General features: G+C 38.5%; 1 long non-coding RNA gene across 1 annotated transcript; it reads right to left on the bottom strand.

Moving 5' to 3' along the window:
- Window positions 1-6,687: 6,687 nt before the first annotated feature.
- On the bottom strand, window positions 6,688-14,890 carry LOC110740882. Its single transcript, XR_002516113.2, has 3 exons — window positions 11,619-14,890; window positions 11,301-11,349; window positions 6,688-10,470 (listed from the first exon to the last, which is right to left on the bottom strand). It is a non-coding gene; the product is annotated as an uncharacterized LOC110740882 (long non-coding RNA).
- Window positions 14,891-15,926: the final 1,036 nt, after the last annotated feature.

The raw sequence follows: 15,926 nt of genomic DNA, 5'->3' as shown, positions 1-15,926 counted from the left end.
TTCTTGTTCTCTACTCAGTCATGGTTTTGGATAAGCGCTATTACTAGTATAAACATTCCCTTTCATCTGCAATGCCCAAGTGTCTGCCTAGATTGCATTAATATTCAATAGTCTAAGGGATTCTTGTGAGTGAACCATTGAGAAAATATAGTTTTTCTCTTCCTATGCAAATGATATTTGTAATTTGAAGATCAAGCAGAAGTTTTCACTAGGGCTTATATCTGATTTTAAACTGTCAGCTGTGTGAAATACAGCAGGTTTTTATTTTAGTGTTTCTACATAGTCCTTTGAAATACTTTAGAAATATAAGATGTCGTAAATATTTTGGTACTGTTAAGAGTACTTTGCATGTTCATCGTAGGTGATTAGCAACATAGATGAAGTGGCTGAAGATAGCTGCAATAAAGATAGATTGTTCATAATTCACATAAACTAATTTAGCTTTGTAATGCAAGTAGGAAAAAAAAGACCATGCAGATAAGTAAACCTTCAGAAAAAGAAGAAGCCACTTTTATGCTTCTCTCATATCAGTCTCATGACTGGAATTTAAATGCAGCAAAGCATACTGGGATCTGACCTACTTTTGAAATAAGGAAACATAATAATCATTTGTAGGCAACTGTAATATGAGGGAATTCAATGAGGCCCTTCTCTCAGCAGCAACTTATCTCGAAGTCAGAAAGTTACTCTAAGTCTGGAATGTTGGTTAAATGTTAATCCAGTAATTTCTATTTCTTCTATTCAACTGGGATTCCCTAAATACGTGTGAATTTTTATTATTTACTGGAGGATTTTGTATAACTCCACGCCCATTATCACAGATACCCACGTTTATAACATGTTTCTATTTTTAAAGTATTTTCAAATGTTATTGACTTTCAAATATTACCTTTCACAATGCAACTTGCAGATCTTGTTTAAAAACACATGCCAGACTTGGACTTGCTACAGATAACATGCTATACTGGCACAGCTGTTTCATCAGCCTTACCTGGGATCATTTTCAAAATTCCAGGGCAAAACAGGAGTCCCACAGCTAAATGCCTGGAATATCACCAGTCTCACAGCACTGAGTCAGTATGACACACAGACAGTGAGTCAAAGGTTCTCAGGTCTATAAGATTCCAAACAACTGGTGCTCTCTCTGTTCTCTCACTCTCTCTTTCTCTGTCTCACGTCAAAGGAAATATGGAAACTTTTACATTATGGGCACAAAGTCTATTGGAAAGAGTACTAAGAGAGCCAAGCTGTATGTGCGAGCTGTGTGGGTAGGAACATAAGTCATACTGAGATCTTTCCAGGCATGGATGCAAATGTGGAGTGTGTCGCCCATCATTAGTGTCAACTTCAGAGGTGAAAGGCAGCAATTATATAGCTGATTTTTAAAAGGAAAAACACATGGGTAGCAAAGAATTGATAAAAGGATATTAAAACGTGACTCTTATATTTTAACTCATGGGAGTGGAGCCTGGAGTTTAGGACATTTTGTTGATACTTAAGCAATTGACTTATGTACATTAACCTGGGGAAAAAGTGCATCAGGCTTAAATTTTGATGATATAAAATACACACTCTACCAGACTGAAATTATACCCTTGACATTGCAGAATTATAACTTGAGCTAAAAAGATCATTACTAGTGAAATTCGAATGTTGTTTATAATCACAAATTCAATATAGGAAGCTAAACATCAGTAACATTGAAATAGCTAATCTCATAATCGCTTTCTCTGTTTTAGGAATTCATCTTTGTACTTCCGGGTGACTGAAAGCAGTGGTATAGGAGGAGGTTCATAAAAGTATATGAAAGGTCTTACAACAAAGAACAAACAGGTGATTGTTACTGGAAAACCTGTGTAAGCAGGTCCAAGTTTGAAAACTGTAATGTCTTCCCATACCTTCGATCACCAACATTTGAGCACATAGGAAGCTTGCATTCTGGTAGAAAATAGAACAGAAAGTAAAATAGAACAATAAGGAGCTAAGTGCATAAGTAACCAGTAGAGAAAAGCAAAGACCATGGCTATTTTGTGGTGCTGGGGAAGGCAGGACAAATTACCACCAGATGATATGACAAAATTCTTGTGAAATATGCCCCTAGAGAACACTTAAGGGTTAATATTACAGGAAGGGTGCTGGTAAAAGAGTCTTTACCTGAAGAAAATAATTTCAACGCTTTTCTAAGTACCTATTGCTCACAGTCTATTTTCTTCTTCATTCCTATGGTGTGTCTAGTAAGGAGATTATACCAGGCAACAATTTTAACAGTGTCATGTCACACAGCGTGTTTGCAGGTTGGAGCCTACTGAATATCCTTATTGACTAGTGTTAAATTTTTAACGGTAGTCCATGATTTAATAATGACCTATATAGGTCCCTGCTGCCTCTCAATGTTACGATTTTCCCTCACTGTCACTGGCTGTCTTCCACTCTCCCATACTGTGTTAGCTCTTGGGGGAAAAAAAAAAATCATTATCATTAGGGGGCCTGTGGACTCAAAAGCAAAGGAAGACAAAAAGAGGTGAAAAGGCAATAAAATATTACATATGTATATAGTGTGTGTGTGAAATATATTTTAGGAGAAGCAGAGTTTTATACTCTTAGACCAGTCTGATAGGCCCACTTTGTGACCCACTGCCAAATCTAACTTCTTCATATGCTTGCTAGCTGAACTTTTCACTTAATTTCATATTGGGTCAAGAGTTCAAAGGCCTCTTGTTGGGTTCCAAGAGTTAGCAGAAGTGTTTTAATATCTGTTGAGTGACTGATTGATAAGTAACAAGCACTGTGATAGACATGTATTCTCATAACTACCCTGTGAGCTATAATAATATTAATCCAATTTAAAACAGAGGGGAGCAAAAGCTCAGAAAAAAAAGATTAAGTAATTTACCAAGACAAGGGTGATGGAGCGAAAATTCAGATATGTTGAACCCCAGAGAATATCTCTGCTGCTTCTTCTGCTATTCCATATTGCCTCTGCAATGTTACCAGCACTTTATATCTTAATGTGATTTAACTCAATCTGGAGCCATTCACTCATCTGGATTCAACAAACATTTGTCGAGCACTGTGTGGAGTACTGTGACTTCCTGAAGCCTTGCTGAGATAAGCACACTGAGGAATTTGAGTTTGGCATGGGAGTGGGTTAAGTGGCTGCATGTTGATTGTTTAGCATAAGCATAGATGGACAATACCTGAGAAAGGCCCCTAAGGACTTCATGGACTAAGAATTAGAAAATAAACTAGATAATGGAGAGTGAGAAGGTACTAATGACTAATTTTACATCCTTAAAAAGTATCACCAGGTTTGATAGTTTTTAAATTGCCAACCTGGCTAAGTTGAACTACATTTCCCTAAATTCCCTGTATGTTCCTGGTTAAGGTAGGTACCAAAAAATATTTTTGGGCGAGATTTTGTGGGCAAGTGAAGCAGCACCCATTTTGTCTTTATGCTCAGGCCAAGGCAGGCACTTTTGTAGCTTATGCATGTTGTCACTACTCTGCTTGCTCACATTATTCCAGTAGGGGTCCTAGCCAAGCTGCACTGCCCCACCTTCCCTGACCCTCCTTTAGGTTCTCTGACTTCTGGGCCAGGGCATGTTTAACTCCATGACGAAAGGTACCAGCTTCTCCTGAAGGACAGCCAGTTCATCAAGGTTGGAGGCAGTTCCACTCTGTCCTCATAAATTTACAATCATCTCCTGGTCATTGGTTCTAGATTGTCCCGGTGCTCCCCCACTTCGTATCCATCTTCCCTTTCCAACTGTCTATGCCTATTGTATTTCAACTTCCAGCATCAGACACAGAAGAAGTGGTTTGAGACTGTTTAATCAGCTTCCACAGTTGTGTGAAGTCAAATTCCTATACTAAACCTTGCTTCTCTGATAGTACCCTAATATACGAGGGAGAGATCTGGATGTTTTCCCTCCCACTTTCTAGACCACATGACCTACCTGTATCTAATACTCTTTCAACATCAAATATTTACGTTCCTCAGAGACTGCATGCCTCTTTTCTCCTTGGTCCACTTGGTCTACCTAAGCCACCTCCTACAGTCCATGTTTTCAGTTACCTCTAGGAGCCACTGTAAGCTACAACTATCACTCAGTATCAGTAGGCTGAATTTCTCTTGCAAGTTTCAATCCTGTATATCCAATTGCCTATTGAACACGCCCATTTAGATGTTTGCACTAAATACAAACATTTAATTTGTTCAGAATCAAAGTTATTATTGCTCTCCCCATCCTCTGAAAAAAAAAACAAAAACAAAAAACACACAAATGAACTGACAGATAAGCAAGCAGCCCTCTTCTTCTCTCAGTGATTTTTCTTTATCAGAATGACCATCCATCTAGTGCTCAAGCCAAAATGCCAGTTTCCTTTCACATATCGCTATTCTCCACACCTAATCACTCAGCCATACATTTTCTAAATATCTATCAAATCCATTCACTTTTTTCCAAGCCACCCATTCTCCAAGACTTATCTGTCGTTATGAAATGCGCATCTTGTAAGACATATAGAATATATACATTTGCTATATACATTATATATAATATTTATTTGCAATATGTACGTTGTATATATTTACATATATGAGCTCATGTTATGCATACTTTTCTGAAACTTGCTTTTTCACTTAATATTCTGTAAACATTACTATTGCAAAGTATTACGTGCCATGAGAGTACCATTATTTATTTAAATTATGGAACTAATAGGCACATGTGGTTAAAATGTATGCAGAAATCTATGAAATAGAGAGTAGAGTAAAATCTACCATTTTTCATGGTTTCCTTTCTATTCTGCTGTTGCTGCCACTGCTAAAAGTTTATTATACTGGGCACACCGAGTTTAATATCACAACTTTAAATCTTGTGCTATACTTCTATTTTTTGATTTGTCAACATTAAACAGTAACTATTTACTTCCTTCAATAAAGTTTGAGAATTCACTGTAGTTAGACTATTGCCATGCGCCTGCTACAAATTCAACATTTTTTACTGATTTAGTTTTAGTTTTTTGTGTAGTAATTTCAACTTTAAACTATATTTTTATGGCTTTATATCTTTTTTCATCAACTTTTAACACTATCGAGACACTATCTAGAGGAGACTTAGATATGAAAGATGAGTCTCCTCTATGAAAGGTGAGGTAATGATTATCGCACTGGCTTTTTCTCCATCTTGTTTTTTCTGTTCCATGTCTCAACTTCCATCATCTCTATCATGATTTTGGCAACATAAAGGCTGAAAACCAATAAATAACATTTTTATATCCACATTTAAATACTATTTACTGTAAACTTAAATAAGATATATGGATCATAAAAAAAGCAATAAAACCCTGTGTAACTGAAGCTTCTAAATGGCAAATGGTTAATGGCTTCTGTTGTTGTTGTTTTCTTTCCAGTGTCCTTCACTTTTTCTAATTTATATGCAAATTTTTCTTATATCCTATGTAATACTTCCTTGGATTACCAGGAGCATCTGCAGCTGAAGAAGTTGAGTTCATTACTTATTGCAGCTGGAAACTGTGGGGAAGCATCTCACTAAGGAGTGTTAGAATGAACCTACTATTGGATTTAGAATTACTTTATATGATTTGGGAGAGTTTAAGTAAGTAGGGCTTTCTTTAAATTGTATGCTCTCAGGAAGTGAAGTAATTCTGTGATTGGATGTTGTAGTAAGTCTATCTAGAAGGAGAGAACATTAGATAAAGGTTAAAGATATAATTGATAAGGATAAAACAGTCACTCTTATTAGACAAGATAGGAAGATGCTGGTCACGTTCGTGGTTTGAAAAATATTTGTATTTTGTCTGTGTTCAGACATGATTACATAGTGGTCTTTATTTCTCTTATTTCATCATGGTCACAGAGTGGACTTGTCTCAAGTTTATGTTCTATGAGACTACTTATGTTCAACAGGAAAAACCAAGGCCTATCTGTGAGTGCTAGGACCAACACCAAGACTTAACTACTACGAGGCTACCCATTCCAGAATGCTGATTTTGGGCTGCTATCTATATCTACCTATCTATCTATCTATCTATCTATCCATCCATCTATCCATTAATATCTATCTAATCTTCTATCTATCATCTGTCCATATATTCCTTTGACCCTTGAACAACACAAGTTTGAACTGTTTGGATTTCCTTTTGCATGGCTTTTCTTCCATCTCTGCCACCCATGGGACATTAAGACTAAGCCTTCCTCTTCCTCCTCTTTCTCAGCCTACTTAATTTGAAGACAATAAGAATGAAGACCTTCATGATGATATACTTCCACTTAATAAATATTAAATATATTTTCTCTTCCTTATGATTTTCTTAATATTTTTTCTCTAGCTTGCTTTATCGTAACAGTAAAGTATATAATACATATAACATGCAAAATATGTGTTAATTGACTACACATTGGTTAGGCTTCTTGTTAAGAGAAAGCTATTCATAAAGGTTTTGAAAAATAAAGAGTGATAGTCAAAGTTTTTACTGCATGGGGGTCAGTGTCCATAACCCCCATGTTATTCGAGAGTCAACTATATATTATGTATACCTTGTATAAAATCTTACATATATACATATATGTATGTGTACAGGTATATATATAATCTTATATATATAATCCTATACATATAAAATCTTACACATATATGTGCATAACATGGTTTTTGCATGTGTTTGTGTATATATAGATACATATGACACATATGTACATACACATATATATGCAAGGATACCAGTGGTTTCTAACTTGAGGTGATTTTGATCCCCTGCCTTTACCAGACAATGATGCTGCTAAATATCCCACAATGCACTTGATACATTTTTACAACAAAGAATTATCTGAGCCAAAGTGTCCATAGTGCCAAAATTGAGAAACTCTAATGTGCACATATATATGTATATGCATATCAAATCATATGTGTACATACACATTCTTACATATAAACATATATATGTGAATGTGTGGGCTTAACAGATTAGAAATTTTCTGAGTTCCTCCATATCTCCTAATTTTTATTTTTTCTCATAATTTGTTTACATATAGATTTATAGGCTTAAAATTAGAAAATATTACTCTACTGTCTTCTATTATTCAGTGTTGCTGATGAAACTGAGGAAAATATGACATTTGTTTCTTAATATTTAAGTTTTTTACTCTCCCTTTTCTCTCCTGTGATCTTTCTACATGTGTGTCTTTTTGTAATTTTTCTCATTAATTCTGTAGGCCCCTTCAACATAAACATTTATACTATATATGTCATATTATAATATTAGTTTTGAAAATTCTCTATTAATTTTTAAATGTTTTTTCTTCTCCATTATTTCTGTTTGCTACACATTCTGAGTCTATCATCCATGTATTGCAACCTTTATCATGTACTTACTTATACTTTACCTTTTTTCATAGTCTAGGAAACTTATTTTATTCCTGATCACATATTTGCTCTTCAGCCATTTTTATAGTATCAATCAGAAAATTCTTTATTTTTGTTCTCAAAAATCATATTTTAATTTTCAAGAACTTTTTGTCATTCTTTATTTTATCATGACAGCCTGGTTTTGTTTTAAAAATGCAGCATCATTTGAAACTCTCTAAAGATATTAAGTATATATTTCAATTATCTTTTTTCTCAGATGATTTGTTTCCTAGGCAGTCTTATTATTGCTAAAACCCATGGTGCTGGTTGTTCTCAACTCTCTTGTTAGTCTTGATTGCCTATTCATAATTAATTGAATGACTAGATTGATTAATATAGGCAGGGAGCCTGGAGACCTACACAGTTGCCAAAACAAGAAGTGGCTCTCAAGGTGAAGTGGGATAAATTCTTTCCCTCGGGGCAGATTATAATTTCTAGTTTCCCCAGTCCTATCTGCTGTGGCAGTTAGGACTTGTCTAAAGCTCCAGGGTGCTTTTCTCTTAGGACTTCAAACTCTTCCCAGAAAGACCAGAGACTTTCTGTAATTTGCTCCAGTGTTTTACCTTGAGTGCAAATCTTCTCTTACCAGTCATTCTGTTTGGCTGCGGGAGAAAGGAAAGGCTTGCTCTCTGGGCTATTTTGTATTCATTCATTTAATGACTTTTTCTATGGCCCCAAGGCCCACTTCTGCTCTTTGAATTTGTTGGCTTTTATTTGGGACCCCTTTAGAAATAATTTGGGGAAACAACTCATAAGTATACCTTGGGTTGGTGTCTCCAGGGCCTCTCTAGATGTTTGAGCAGGTTAAACCCTGCATAAGTCTATGTAAATTGAGCCCCTAGAGTTATACAGTACACAGCTTGAAAAACATAGCTCTGGTATTTCATCTGCTGTGACTTCACTGCCAATCTTTATCTAACTCCCAAAATGTCTGCAAATTCTTACCTTTGTGGTTTCCCAATGATCTCATTATTTTATTCTCTTGAAATATTATGTAAGTATTCAATATGACCTTGGAAGGAAATAAAAAATGGTAGTACTGGCTAATGACTTGAACCAGAAACCATATACTATATTTAGTAGTATATTTTCCTCTGATATTACCTATAATTGGACTATGTCCCCTGCATATTATTTCACCACAACCCATAAAGGGAGAAACAATAAATCTTAACACAATAGGTATCTCTAAATTTTTCAATGTTATTTATGAAAAACTATGACTTATCCAGAGTAACATAAAAATCATGGAGATTTTTTGAAACTATGTTTGTATAGGCCTCTGATACTTTAAACAAAGAAACATATTAAATAAAGGTGCATGTATAAAAGTGAGAATCATGAGGATAGAAGTTATTATTTTTAAAATAAATTTACACGTCCTTATGTTTCTGTATTTAAAACTTTCAGCTATGTAAATATGATTTAATGAAAAAAATGATTAGACATTCTTGAAACTTCTAGTTTAAGAGGGAAGAAAACCAATAAAAAGGAAAAAATAAAAGACATATTATTGACTATCTTTTCCTTTCTTATTCTAATGAATGATATACAGTCAGTTGTGGCTTTACCTTAATATGTGTCCACCAAGAAAGGATCAACAATGTGTCACAGTATCCCCGAGAAGCAGATTCTGAGAGGGAGACTCACATGCAGTATATTTATGAAGGGGTGCTCTTAGGATCAATGCATATGAAAGGAAGAAAAAGAAAGTGAGGAAAGCATAATTGAACAAGGTTGTCGTCCCAAACAAAACCTCAGCCCACACCACTGGAAGCTCCTGAACTCATCTGGTGTTTAAGAGATCTCTCAAATTAGGATGAATGACCTTGGCTGTTATACTCCCAAACTGATCAGACATTGAGTGTAGGCACACCCTAAAAAGGTGTGACTTGGCTAAGGCAACGTTCTTCTGAGGATAACCCCCTAAACAGCTGATAATTGAGGGCCATCTTATGCTATTCCTCCCAACAGTTAGGGAAATAAATACTTTATTCCTGAAGGGAGATATAGGCAGTACAATCTCAAACATCAACCACAGCTGACTCTATCACTCGAATTCACTTCTTATAGGTTCTGGGAACATCTGTATTCTCTAAATATAAGATGGATTAAGAGGAAGAAGGTTAGTGGGACAAACTAGCCCAGATACCAGGTCACAGTATCATACAAGGAAACGTTTCTCAAAGGCTGCAAATCTCCAGAATACTAGGGGTCTGCACGAGATTCTCCCACTAGGGGCTTGCCATAAAATCTGTATGGCATTCTTTCCAGTCACTCATATCTTCAAAACCACAGGGCCTTCCAAGTCATGTAAGCCAACCCAAGCAGCAAGATTGCCTGCACTGAAGCCTGGAATTACTGCAGAGCCCCTCCTGCTCTGGAGCCTGTTGTGGGTGTGACTGACTGGGGCTGGTGTCATAGAAGGTAAAAGAATTTGCCAAGACAGTTGTGGGTAAAGAAGACAGATTTATTAGAGGAAGTATGATGATACCTTGCAAGAAAGCAACAGGCAGCACACCTGAGAAGGGGCTGTCTGCAGAGTCAGGGGCTGCAGGGACATTTTATAGGGTCATGCTGCTGGGGCTAAATGCAAAGCAAGGTAGTTGGGCCAGCAAGTTGATTACCTGACTCTCAGAACAATTGTTCTCTCCTACCCAGGGCCCCTTCCTTGTTGTTGCTTGCTTATTAGGACTCCACATCCCCCCACCCCACCACCACCAACAGAACAACAATGACAAATCTTTGACATTGAGGTGGAGGTCTCATCTTCCAACTGCTTCCTGCGGGCCTGGGACATAGAATTGACCCTACCTATGGTCACTAGTCTATCAGGAGACCCTGTGTGTTATTGTCCCATAATGTGGGACTTACAATATTGGATCTTGCTGGAGGAAGGGGTTCATCAGAGAGGGGGAACATGTCAGGGCAAAATTAGTGTCCAGCTGAATCCAGGGGAGGTTTGTAAAGATATCAGATATCATTGGGGAGATAATGACATCCCGTTCACATCATCATTTGAAGTTGAAACTGCCGAATTCTAGAAGACACAAATTTGACAAGTAAGTTACTGGAAAATGACATTCAGGGTTGGGATGTTGGGGGTAAGGTAAGGGAGAAGGAGCAGATGGATTAGGTGTAATTGAATATGAAGGTGGCTTGTCAAGGGAAGATGTGGCCTCAGTGGGTTCATCTGGTTGGGGAGATCAGAAGCGAGTAAAAGAAGGTTCGTCCAAAATGTTAGAAGAGCAAGTGAGGCCAAAGAACTTGGCCAAGCACATCAGCAGGTTTGGCAGAGATCAGGATCCCCAGAGTCATGAAAGCCTGGATATAAGGAACTTCAGACCATTTAAAAGAGTTGTGACAGAAAAGGCCAAGCTGCAGAATAGTGTAGGGGGCAAGAGTCCTGCCTGGAGGCCAAGAGGACTCCTGACCTGGAAGGTTATAGAGTGGTCATGCTGTATTATATAAGAAAATCAGATGTTTCTTTTTGAGAGTCTGAGGGTCAGATTTATCCCAAAGCTTTAAAACACAGCCCAGCGGCCAGTCTGAAGGAATGGAGGGGCTTTGTACCATGATGGGACTGGGAAACAATGTCCACTGGGAACATGAACTACAATTTCTCTCGGGGTCTCCTTCCAAGGAAAGGGGGTTCCACTTATGTCCACTAAGGGATCCACTTTCAAAAGGGGCATCCAACCTATTGGAAAAGATCTCCCAGCGCTAGGGCCTTGCGCTGGATGAACGCTGGGTGAGCGACCCCAGGTCAGTCCAGTACAAATTACGCGGAGCTTTCAATCCAGGTTATGGGGGCACGGGGCGGGGAAATGTTGAGGGACGACTTACCCTCTCGGCGCTATCGGAGATTACCTGGCTTAAGATGTCCGAAGCAAAGTGGCTGGCTGTCTTCATGTGGGAACTTAGAGAGAGAAAGAGGGGGCCTGAGTCCCCCAAAACATGTATAGATTTGCCCTGGTCTAACTTCCACTGCCAATCAACGCTGCACATAGGGACTGGGGACTTTTGACCAGTAAGGATAGGAGAGAGCCTTCCTCTCTTCCTGGCAAGAAGGCCACACCTGTTCACCTCCTGGTCTTCAGGCTACACCAGGTGCCATCAATTGCCAGAGGGCTATTAGAGTTTGTTCTCCAGAAAACTGAAAATGAAGGCAAAACTCCAAACTCTCACCTAATGGGGGCGGCAGCCGTCAGAAGTCTTCCTTATGAGACCTTCTGGTTCGCCAGGAAGTGGCCCTGGCTGGGGACCTTCACTTGTCTCCGTGCTTGGACGCTGTCCACCGGGAACCTGGAGTTGGAGGAGAGGAAAGGGGGGAAAGTAAAGGAGGAGTCCCCTAGCAGTCCCTGTACGCGCCACCATAATGTCGTGGGTGCAACTGGCTGGGACCAGCGTCTCCAGTGGTAAAATAATTTACCAAGACAGTCATGGGTAAAGAAGGCAGACTATTAGAGAAAGTATGAAAATACCTTGAGAGAAAGCAGCAGACATAACAGAGAAGGGACTGTCTGCAAGGTGGCAGGGGCTGGAGGAAAGTTTTATAGGGTCGTACTACTGGGACTATATGCAGAAGGAGGTAATTTTGCCAGGGGTTTGTAATTAGCCGTTCCTAAGAACAGTTGTTCTCCCACACCTGGACCTCTTCCTCATTGCTGCTTACTTATCTTATTAGGACTCCACAAAAACACTCAAAGCTGCCAGACTTTCAGGTCACTAGGTGTATCCTTAGGTGTAAAACCTGTTGACTCCAGGTCTATCAGCCATTGTGTTTCACCTTTCATGGTGGAACTCACAAAGTATGTTATCCTTTACTTTGCAGAGAATGTCCTGGCATACTGGACCTCTAAAATTTTCATTAACACGATGGGACCCTGAATTTTTGTAGAGTTTATTGCTCAAAACCTGGAGTACATGTACCAAGATTTCCATCATGCTAGCTATTTCTTGCCCATCCAGTCCAATTATAATAATGCCATTTATATAATAGTGGAGCAGTATGATATTCTATGAGATGTCCAGGCAGCCTGGATTCCTTCAAACTGTGTTATAACAGACGACAGAATAGCTGTAAATATATTCTGTTTTCTGTTCCTTTTTCTCTAATAAAGATGCAAAAGACAACATTCACCAGATCAAATCAGTGGTCACTTATCTGAGTTTCTGAGGCCATGTTACTCCATTCTAGCAAATATACCACATCTGACATCACAGCAATAATTGGGGCTATTATTTTCTTGAATTTACAGTAATCTACTTTATGCTCCAATATTTGTCCACTATATTTTGTTTTTCAGAAGAAAGGCTTCTATATTCAATGAAAACACAATGATGACCACCAGCCCTGCATCTTTTAAGGATTTAAAGGTGATGCTAATTTCTGTCAGTCCCTAAGAATGCTATATTGTGTTTTATTTACTCTTGGCTAGAGGTATGAATAGAGCATTTCCAGAGATTTCCACTTGGTTTCAATTGCTCATATACCACAGGCCAAGTACCTAGTATATGGGATGGCACCAACTAGCAAATATAACTGTTATAAATTTGAGGACTCTAGAAATGACTATTGGGTGAGTCTATACATCTTGTGGACCCATTGGGAATTATTCCTGGGCCAGGACACAATTTATTATATATTCTCATATGATTCCACCATATGGAATCATTCAGGGTACCCATGAAACTCTTCAGGTCTCAGGGTGTCATATCATCTCAGCCCTGTGTCCAACATTCTTTAAAGTGTTCAGCTATTTTTCTTTTCCTACTACAGTTACCTGAGTAAATACCTGAAGGCCCCCTTGGGAAAACACTTGGCAGTTAATCATAGCCATGTACAATTGCTGTGGCTTTGTGGAGCCCTTTTCACCTGGTGACTCAGACTTTTCTTCAGTCTATGAATTTGAGGTCCAAAATCTGGCTCTGAAATGGCAACTGAGTAGGTCTTCTTGGTTTTTTATCAGTATATCTGCAGTAACCCTCAGACTCCTGATTATTTATCTTTGGTGTTATAGATGGAGTGATAAACTTTTTGGCTACCTACCTAGGGTTACTCCTGGGATACTGTGTTCTATTAACTATCTCCATAACACTGAGTTGGGCTTCCTTGACCTCTTGACTTAATTCCAGTCTTAATTGTCACTAGGGCAATTGCGACCATGTCCCTTCTGATGGTTAACAGTTACCATCTGGCCTCTATTGTTTTAGGCCATGTTATCCCATTGTTGTTAGTCATCTTAGTTCTGTATTGGTATTTCTCACTCACCTGGCCTAGAGACAAGGGCAGTAGATAAACTTCTTAGTATTACCAGGTTCAGTCTCACCAGCATATTCATTATTATTTCAGTAAATCCTTTATCCTACTGTCCCTTCACACCCCCATAAATTAGAAATGTCTAATGGGCTTTCCAGCCATATATTATATGTTTAACATACCCATATCTCTGAGACTTTTATCTCTTCTTCTACCATCTGCCTTGACAGTTCCAAAATTGCCACCTCACCTAGAATGGGCCATCTAAGTGGCATGCTACTAGGTGGTATTCTAACTATGCATTCACATCATCTTCCAGGGCTCTTTCCTGAGTGATTAATTCTGATTCCTTGAAGAGTATTATCCAGGTTTACATTCTACCCTCCTGCCTTGGACCAGCATCCTCAGAGCTGTCCTAGGCATACTCTCCCACCTCATACAAATTCATGTTGGTCAGGTCCTAGTGTCCCTTAGAGGTGTAATTCCTTTTGTCTCTTCGTAGGCCTGGTATATTCCTACCTAGGTGATTGTAAATTTTTGCCTAAATTATTTTCCTGATGGCCAAGGAGGTCCAGGGTCAGGGAGAGAAGGTTAATACTGAAGGAGGAATACCTGTTATCTTTTAGGAAAAAGGCCTCTATATTTTGTTTAGACAAAGGAGGTTGCTAACCCTTTCAGCCTTTCTCTGCTCTCTTCCTATTGAGTTTCTTTGTGTGCTACCAAAGAGGCCCTCTGGCTTTCACATTTGGCTTTTAATGCAGATTAATCACTTTTAGCTTGTTATCTTTTACCAGAATATTGATAGAACTTAGCAATAGCAACCCAAGTCCAATATCCTTGAAATCACCATACCTTCCATAATTCTCAAATGCCTAATGCATTTCATGAGCTAATGCTGTCCCTTCCACCACCCCAGTTTGCCACTGATAGAAGTTTTAATAATTTGTTGCTACCTCATGCTCAGGGGCTATTTGTGCTCACCTACTACCAATAATGGGATCCTCAATTTCATCTCCAGCAAAGGGCAGGTGATCCAGCTTTAAAATCCCATTCAGTGTCTGGTTTCTCTGACCCCACTGGAGTAACAGGGAGTTTTATCTCTGGGAAGCAAACTCTGAGCTACAGATTAATAAGTAGGAAGAGGGATTTTGTTTGTTTGCTTGTTTCTGAAACGGATTCTTGCTGTGTCACCCAGGCTGGAGTGCAGTTGAGCAGGGTCTCGGCTCCCTGCAGCCTCCGACTCCCGGGTTCCAGAGATTCTCCTGCCTCAGCCTCTAGGGTAGCTGGGATTACAGGCACGCATCAGCACGTCCAGCTAATTTTTTTTTTTTTTTTTTTTTTTCAGTAGAGACAGGGTTTCACCATGTTGGCCAGGCTGGTCTCAAACTCCTGACCACAGTTGATCCACCCACCTCGGCCTCCCAAAGTGCTAGGATTACAGGCATGAGCCACCGTGCTCAGCCAGGAGAGATTTATTAAGGAATTTCCTTGGGATCAACATTTGCAGAGGGAGGAGAAGAAAATGACACATCATAGCATCCACTGCATGAGGTGACACATTTCAGCTGGAGATACATCTTTCAAATTGAGGCTGGAAACAAACAAACAAACAAGTGACAAAATAATGTAAATAGTTCTTATTGTTGTCGGTTTTTAAATGTGACTAGGAGAGGAAAATCATTTAATGAGGAAGGACACTCACCTGTTATTCACCTATTTCTTGAAACACAACTTATTGAGCAAAAAATCTTGCATTTTAAGTATCGATGGGATTTAGATGTGAATAAGAGATAAAGCTCTATGCTCATGAAGATTATACCCTACAGAAGGGATCAGATAGTAAATACATTAGCAAATATACATGGCAATTGCAGATAACTTAGTAATAAGCATATTTTAGCTGGATAATTTAGTACATTTTATTGGGCACTAGCTTCATGCATATACTAAGTACTATACAGAATAGAGAAAAGTGTATATTTTGTCATTATCTTCAGTTAATCTACAATCTTTCTGGGGCAATCAGAGATGCAAATAGGAAATTTGCAAACTGAAAATTAATGTGTAATTAAGGTTCAAGTAAATAAACCAAATAATAACTGCTATGTGATGTTTCTAAAAGTATAATCACAAGTCCACCAGAGTCTGAATCACTTGTGAATTTTGTTAAAAACAAAAATTCTGTGAGCTCACCATTGATTTACTGAATCCAAATATCTAGAATGGAGCCTGAA

Source organism: Papio anubis, chromosome 10, assembly GCF_008728515.1.
Source record: "Papio anubis isolate 15944 chromosome 10, Panubis1.0, whole genome shotgun sequence".
Lineage (NCBI taxonomy): Eukaryota > Metazoa > Chordata > Mammalia > Primates > Cercopithecidae > Papio > Papio anubis.
Note: the sequence above shows the minus strand (reverse complement) of the source record. Positions and strands in the feature narration are given on the sequence as shown.